The sequence below is a fragment of the Neomonachus schauinslandi genome, chromosome 5, assembly GCF_002201575.2.
Source record: "Neomonachus schauinslandi chromosome 5, ASM220157v2, whole genome shotgun sequence".
NCBI lineage: Eukaryota > Metazoa > Chordata > Mammalia > Carnivora > Phocidae > Neomonachus > Neomonachus schauinslandi.
The window spans coordinates 15,111,104-15,117,992 of NC_058407.1; the positions used below are offsets into that span (position 1 = coordinate 15,111,104).

A 6,889-nucleotide genomic window follows, 5' to 3' on the forward strand; every position below is an offset into this window, starting at 1 on the left:
AAATAACTTCTCAAGGTCAACCAGCAGCCACAAGCAGCAGAGCCAGGATTTGAACCCAGGCAGTCTGGCTCCAGAATCCCCGCACTGAACCATTCTCCTTGAGGACAGGGGCTCTGTCTTACTCTTCTTTGCACTAGCAAATCTGGGATACACTCTAGTCTTTCTCCTGCTTTCTCTGAAGGAAACCAGCCTTCTCTTCATCAAACCAAATGCATACTCCCTGGTTGGCCGCACAGGGAGGACCTTCCTGTTGGGAGGCTGGCTGGGCCTGGAAGCCCTGACTTTTCTAGGCTAAGATGGCATTTCCCGAACTTAGGTTGTTTGTATACCACCTTCATGAGTGCAGCTGTATCCAAGTCCCATCTGTGCCATGGTTTACTTAACTTTCAGTGGGTTCATTTAGGGGCGCCTGGGTGGCTCAGTCCATTAAGCGTCTGCTTCATCTCAGGGTCCTGGGATCAAGCCCCGCATTGGGCTCCTTGCTCAGTGGGGAGCCTGCTTCTCCCTCTGCCTGCAGATTCCCCTGCTCATGCTCTCTCTCTCCCTTTCTCTCTCTGACAAGTAAATAAATAAAGTCTTTTAAAAAAATAAATGGATTCACTTAGATTTTTTTTTTAAATACGGATATCTAAAAAGGAAATGTTCTGTCACTTATCATAAACAGAAGATCAGTATCAGTTGCCATAAACAGAAGATCACTATAAAAGTTAATTTGATGAAAACAAAACAGTATAATTAATTTATAGCTGAATTCTGGTCCTGGTTTTTTTTTGTTGTTGTTGTTCTAAATAATAAGTGTTAGAAAAGTGTTAGGGGCTCATACCAAATGGAGCCTTTCTTCTTGAAGCAATCAGAATTAAAATAGAACTTAAAAGGATCACTCCACGACCGATGTTATTGAATGCACTGCCCTGTTCCACTCGTCCAGTGGAATGTGTTGCACACTCTGGGAAACACTCATCTGAGATACTTGTGATGAATAATTTTATGTGTCAACTGGGTGAGGCTATGGTGCCCAGTTGTTGGGTTAAACACTAGTTTATAGGTTGCTGGGAAGGTATTTTTCACATTAACTTTTAACATTTAAATCAGTAGATTTTGGGAAAAGCAGATTATCTTCCAAAATGTGGGTGGGCCTCATCCAATCAGCTGAAGACCTTAGGAGAAAAGACCTTGAAGAAGACGGAATTCTGCCTTCAGGCTCAAGACTGAAACATCAACTGGAATTTACTGCTCCCTCTTCACCCCACCCCACCCCACCCAGGCAGCCCCTGGTGGGGGAAGGAGACTGTCTCCTCCAATCTCAATCCTTCACTGCCCAGTAGAAACCAGGCCTGCGGAGCCCACCACTCCTCTGCCATCCACCTGTACCTTCTAACAGGACACTTTGACCTCAAATCCAAACTGAAGAAAGTGAGGCTCAGTGAGAGGCCCGAGTTTCTCCTCTGAAGGCCCAAAGCCCACTTTCTAGTCTGAGGGTGGGGCCATTTCCTTAAAAGAAGATTGACAAGAGAGTCATTCACCTCCCCCTCCCCTTAGGGGAATCAACTATGGAGATGTAGTCTCAGCCAAGGGCAGAAATGGCAAATATTCCCCTTTCTAGTCCATGTCCATGACAGACATGGTTAATCAATCACAGAGCTCTTATGCACGGAGTGTAGATGTTGCCTTTAAATCCTTCTTCAGACAAGATTCCAAGTGGCCACTATTTCTGATACAGGAGTTTCCTCTGATACAAGGAAACTTCCATGTTGTCAGAGTCCTAAGGCCTTAACAGGACAACCGAACCAGAGTATAATCCACCAACCTTAATATCTGGACAGCAAGCAGATGCAGGGGCTGAAGAGAGAGCAGGTGGGGTGGCCATCCTGCACCCCTCTGCATCTTACCATGCCTCGCTCAGAGCCTGACCCTCCTCTCTCCATTCCCCACAGTGGGAACATATGCCCAAGAAACTCAAAAAAAGAATCAGAGAAGGAAATTCTCTCTTAGGGGTAGGTGGGCCAGGGAAGACCCCCGGGGGACCTGCAGATGGAAAATATGGGGAACCAGTGCTCACAGTCAGGAGAAGGAATTCAAATCCCAGCTGTGCCGCTCATCAGCGCACAAACCAGCAAGTCACTCAGCCTCGCAGGCGAGGAAATGAGCCCCCGTTGGGTGGGTGTGAGGGTTCAGGGCAGAATGAGGAAGGGCCTGGCACGCTATGGGCATGAAATTAGCCACTCTCTTAGGCTCAGGGCCCGCCTGCTCGTCCTTCTCTCTGGATGGTGAGACCTGGAGGTCCGGTGCCTGGGACGTGCGGGGACAGTCCTGCCAGCGTCCTGACCCAGCGTCAGATTTGCTGCTTCATGCTGGGGTTGACATTTTTAGGAATCTATGCTATAAAGCTGTGCACTCTGGGTGTCTGTCTGGGGGTGCACTTAGGTCCTTAGTTGCTTTTTCTTCCCTGTTCTCTCTACATCTTTTAGAAATGCTGCTCCTTGGGAGGGAGGAAAAAAGGAAGCCAGGTGCCCGCCTTGGGCCGGTCCTATCAGTCAGTCTCATAAGGGGCAGCTCCAGCCACTGGTAAAGGGAGGCTAACCAGTGAATGTAGAGAAGGAGCCTGGAAGAGAACAAGATGGCAGGTCTGGGCTGGGACTGGGCACAATGACGATGTTGTGAATTTTCTGATGAGGATGACATGAGGTAGAGGGAGGTGACAGCAGAAGCGGAAACCACAATAGACAGAGAACCTGCCACGTCTCGGGCCGTTTATACACTTTCCGGTTTAATTATCTAAGAGCCATAGAGGACATAAACCCACTTCAGCGATGGGAAAATCAAGGCAAGGGGCAACTGGCCCAGGTGTCACATAGGAAGGAGCAGGTTGCAACTCCAATGAGGCTGCCAGGGCTCATGTTCTTAGTCAGTACACCCCAGTTCCTTCTAGAATCTACCTACCTCAGGGTGTGGCCTTTGAAAAACTCTGGTGAAGAGTTGAGGCCTAAATCTGAGTCTCCCCACATATATGCCATTGTGGATTCCATGGTGAGGGGCTCAGGAGATGGGTCGGCCTCTGCTGACAGAGGGGAGCTTCCGGCTGAGGGGGCTCAGCGTCTGACCTGTCTGCAGGAAGGGGTGGTGGCTGCTGGGTCCACCTGCATGGATGGCCATGCACACTCTTAGATGATACCTGCCCTAAGGAAAGGGGCCTGGAGGGGCACACGAGTAACCAGCGATGATGTAGGCAGGAAGCTGGTTCTGGAACCAACAGAAGCCTGGTCTCTCAGATCAGAACTTTGGCCCGGGCGCTAGCAGAGCTGAGAGAGCTTTTCCGGGAAAGCTGTGAACATGCGTAGCAGCCCAGCAGCTGGGCTTTGGGGCCATGGGATGAGGCGACAGTGGGCAACAGCAGACACCCATTTAAATAGCACTCTGTGTGCAGGACACTTCTGAGAGCTTTCTATGTATTATACCACTTTGGTGCCACACAAGCCAGTGAGGTAGGTCCAGGTGGCATATCCATTTTACAAATGAGGAAATTGAGATCCAGGGAAATAATCTGGCTTCAAACTACTGCCATCTGGATCTCTCAGTTACTGTACCACGCTGCCCTCAGGAGAGGGCAGGAGAGAAGGGGGTCTTCATTCCTTGGTGGCAGCAAGAGCCCACCAGGAGCTCCAGAGATCATGGCTGGCTTGGCCACCCCAGAGTCTGGGCAGAAAAGCTCAGCCCATCTGTAACTGGTACCTGTCAGTAACCACATCCTTGGTGGGCACAGGGGTGGGGACAAGCCGCAGAGGCCGTGGCAGATAGGGCCAAAGCTCTGGAAGGAACTGCAGACCTCCCAGTTCTGCCCCTGGCTGTGATGTCAGGGTCCTCAAAGGTGTCACCAGCCATGGGCAGGGGCAAGGTGTAAGGATCACGGGAGGCCAAGACTGCAGGCTGAGCCCCAGCAGGGTAGGACGAAGGGATGGCTACATGTGAGATGCCACCTGGGGACTCTCAAAAACTGCCTGGTGAACTTTCCAGAGGTGCTGGGTTTCCGGTGAGTTTGCATGTAGGGGGCAGAGGCTGAGGGGGGCCTCCCTCATCCCCAGGGACATGCAGGGGGAAGGCCTTGGAATTGCAAGTAATGGACTCAGCACAGCACTCACGGTCTTCTAGGAGGAAAGCTGAGTTGCAAACATCAGGGGGCATGGGGGTGGTGGACAGTGAGGGGAGAAAGGCTCCCATCAGGAAAGTCTGAGAAGCAATTCTGTTCCTAAATAGTAGGATGCACGGTGACCACTGGAAGGAGCAGACAGGGAAACTGCTGGATGATTTTGGCCAAAGAACCAAAGACCCAGAGACTCCTAGAGCTGGGTGTGGCTTCCAAGGTGATCCCGTGCGTCCTCCTGGGCATCATCTCTGTAGCATCCAGCTGTGGAAAATGTCATTGTCACGATTATTACGAACAGTAGTGACAGGTGCCACTCACTGAGCCCCTACACCGTGCCACGGACAGTGAGTAAGCACCTCATGTGCACTGTTTCTAATCCTCATGTGCTCTGCAAAGCATGTGCTATATTACTCAGTTTTACAGCAGTGATCTGCAGCCGAGTAGATTCTGCCTACCAGAGGACACCTGGCAAAGCTTGGACCCATTTTGGGTTGTCATATCCAAGGGCCTCTACTGGCATCTTCTGGGTGGTTAGAGCGGCTGCTAACCATCCTACAATGCATAGGACGGTCCCCACAGCAAAGAATTTAGCCCCAAATGTCAATAATGTTAAGGTTGAGATATCTTATTTTACAGATAAGGAAACTGAGGCACGGACAAGCGTCTAGCCTGGGTCTGTCTGATTCTAAAGCCTGTGCTCTTCACCCTACACCCTACCCTAATTTCAGAGACAGCCCAGTGCAGCCAGGGTCAGCTCCAAATCCAATCTGGCATTATGTATCCAAGGTCTTAATGAATGCTCCTTACCCTTGATTCAGTAATTCCATTTCTGGGAATCCTTCCCAATGTTAGGACCCAAAATGCAGCAAATCTTTATGCACAAGGATTTTCATCTGAACCTTATTTATGGGATCCAAAACTTGACAAAGAAATATATGTTTAAAAATAACAGCATGGTTAAATAAACTCTGGTACATCCATGTGATAAAATGAAAAACCTATGCAGTCATTAAAAACGTTTACACAGAACTGCAATACCACGAAAAAAATCCTCTTGTTAAAATGGTAAGTAGAAAAAACCTGAAATTCACAATCGCATACTCTGAGATCAGGATTATGTTATTTAAAAACTTTGCATTGAGTAAGTACCAAAACTACCCCCCAAAACCCCCAAAATGTTGTCTAAGGATTTCTCTGCCTAGTAGGATTGTGGGTGGTGTTTCCTTCCAACGTGTCTATAGTTTCTGAATTTTGAATAATGGCATATACTACTTGGCGTTATCAGAATAATAAGTTTATTAAGGTGATATGTTTTCTTTCTTGTACCTTCCATCCACGTCAGGCTGGAGTATCATCTTTCCATCTGTCTTTCTCTAAGCTCTAGTATAAAAGCTCAGAACAGGGGCACCTGGGTGGCTCAGTCGGTTGAGCATCCGACTCTTGATTTTGGCTCAGGTCATGATCTCAGGGTCATGGGATTGGGCCTCAACATTGGGCTCTGGCTCAGCGCAGAATCTGCTTAAGATTCTCTCTCCCTCTCCCCCGCTCCTCCCCCCACCCCAATTGCACGCAAGCCCACTCTCTCTCTCAAATAAATAAATAAATCTTTTTTTTTTTAAGATTTTATTTATTTATTTGAGAGAGAGAGAATGAGGGACAGAGAGCATGAGAGGGAGGAGGGTCAGAGGGAGAAGCAGACTCCCCGCCGAGCAGAGAGCCCGACGCGGGACTCGATCCCGGGACTCCAGGATCATGACCTGAGCCGAAGGCAGTCACTTAACCAACCGAGCCACCCAGGCGCCCCATAAATAAATAAATCTTAAAAAAAAAAAAAAAAGAGCTCTGAACAAGAAAACTCACAAGGAAGTGAAGAAGAGAAGAAGGTCCATGTTTTGGGCCCCTGCACCACCCTTCTAGTTCCCCAAGATGCTGAGACACCTTTGACCTCGGTTGGGCTAACCACCTCCTCTGAGCATCATTCAGCTAAACCTATGCTTCCAGGTTCCCTGCTTTTGCTCCTGTTTTCTCACCTTGGGGTGCCCTTTTCCTCATTCTCCCAACTACTGAAGACCTTTAAGGCTGTGATCAATTGTCACTTCTTCCATGCAGCTCTCCAGGATGCTCCCAGTCAGAATCTCCTCTTCCCCTGTGTACCCACAATCCCTGCTAATAAAGTCTAACATGTTACTTGTTTAATTCGGTCATGTTTCATGTCTGCTTCCCCCAACTGAGCCTCAAGCGCAAAGGCTGTGCCTCATTCACTGTCCTGTTCCTGGAGGGGCAGTGTGTGTGGTGGTTAGAAACATGCTGTTTGGACTCAGACTGCCTGAGTCTCAGCCTCCAATCTGCCACTAACTAGTTGTGTGACCTTGGGTGTGTTATTTAACCTCTCTGTAAATGGGGATTTTTATGACCTGATGGATTTGTTGGGTGGATAATAACAGTACCTACCTCATAATATTAAATGAAGTAATGCAGATAAGTCACTTAAAACTCATGGGAGTCTAGCATATCCTAAGTGCTTAATAAACATTCAGCCCTATTTCTTTTTTTTTTCTTATCACTGTCATCCTCATCCTCATCATCACCACCACCATTATCACCATCATCATCACCATCACCATCACCATCATCACCACCATCATCTTCATCACCGCCATCACCATCATCTTCAACAGCAGCACCATCATCTTCATCACCATCATCACCACCATGATCACCACCAGCATAATCTTCACCATCATCATC

The 6,889-nt window shown here is 48.5% G+C and overlaps 1 protein-coding gene across 3 annotated transcripts in view; it reads right to left on the reverse strand.

Moving 5' to 3' along the window:
• Positions 1 to 6,889, reverse strand: part of BTBD11 (BTB domain containing 11) — a 303,252-nt gene that overhangs the window by 116,684 nt on the left and 179,679 nt on the right. The gene's annotated exons all lie outside the window — the stretch shown is intronic.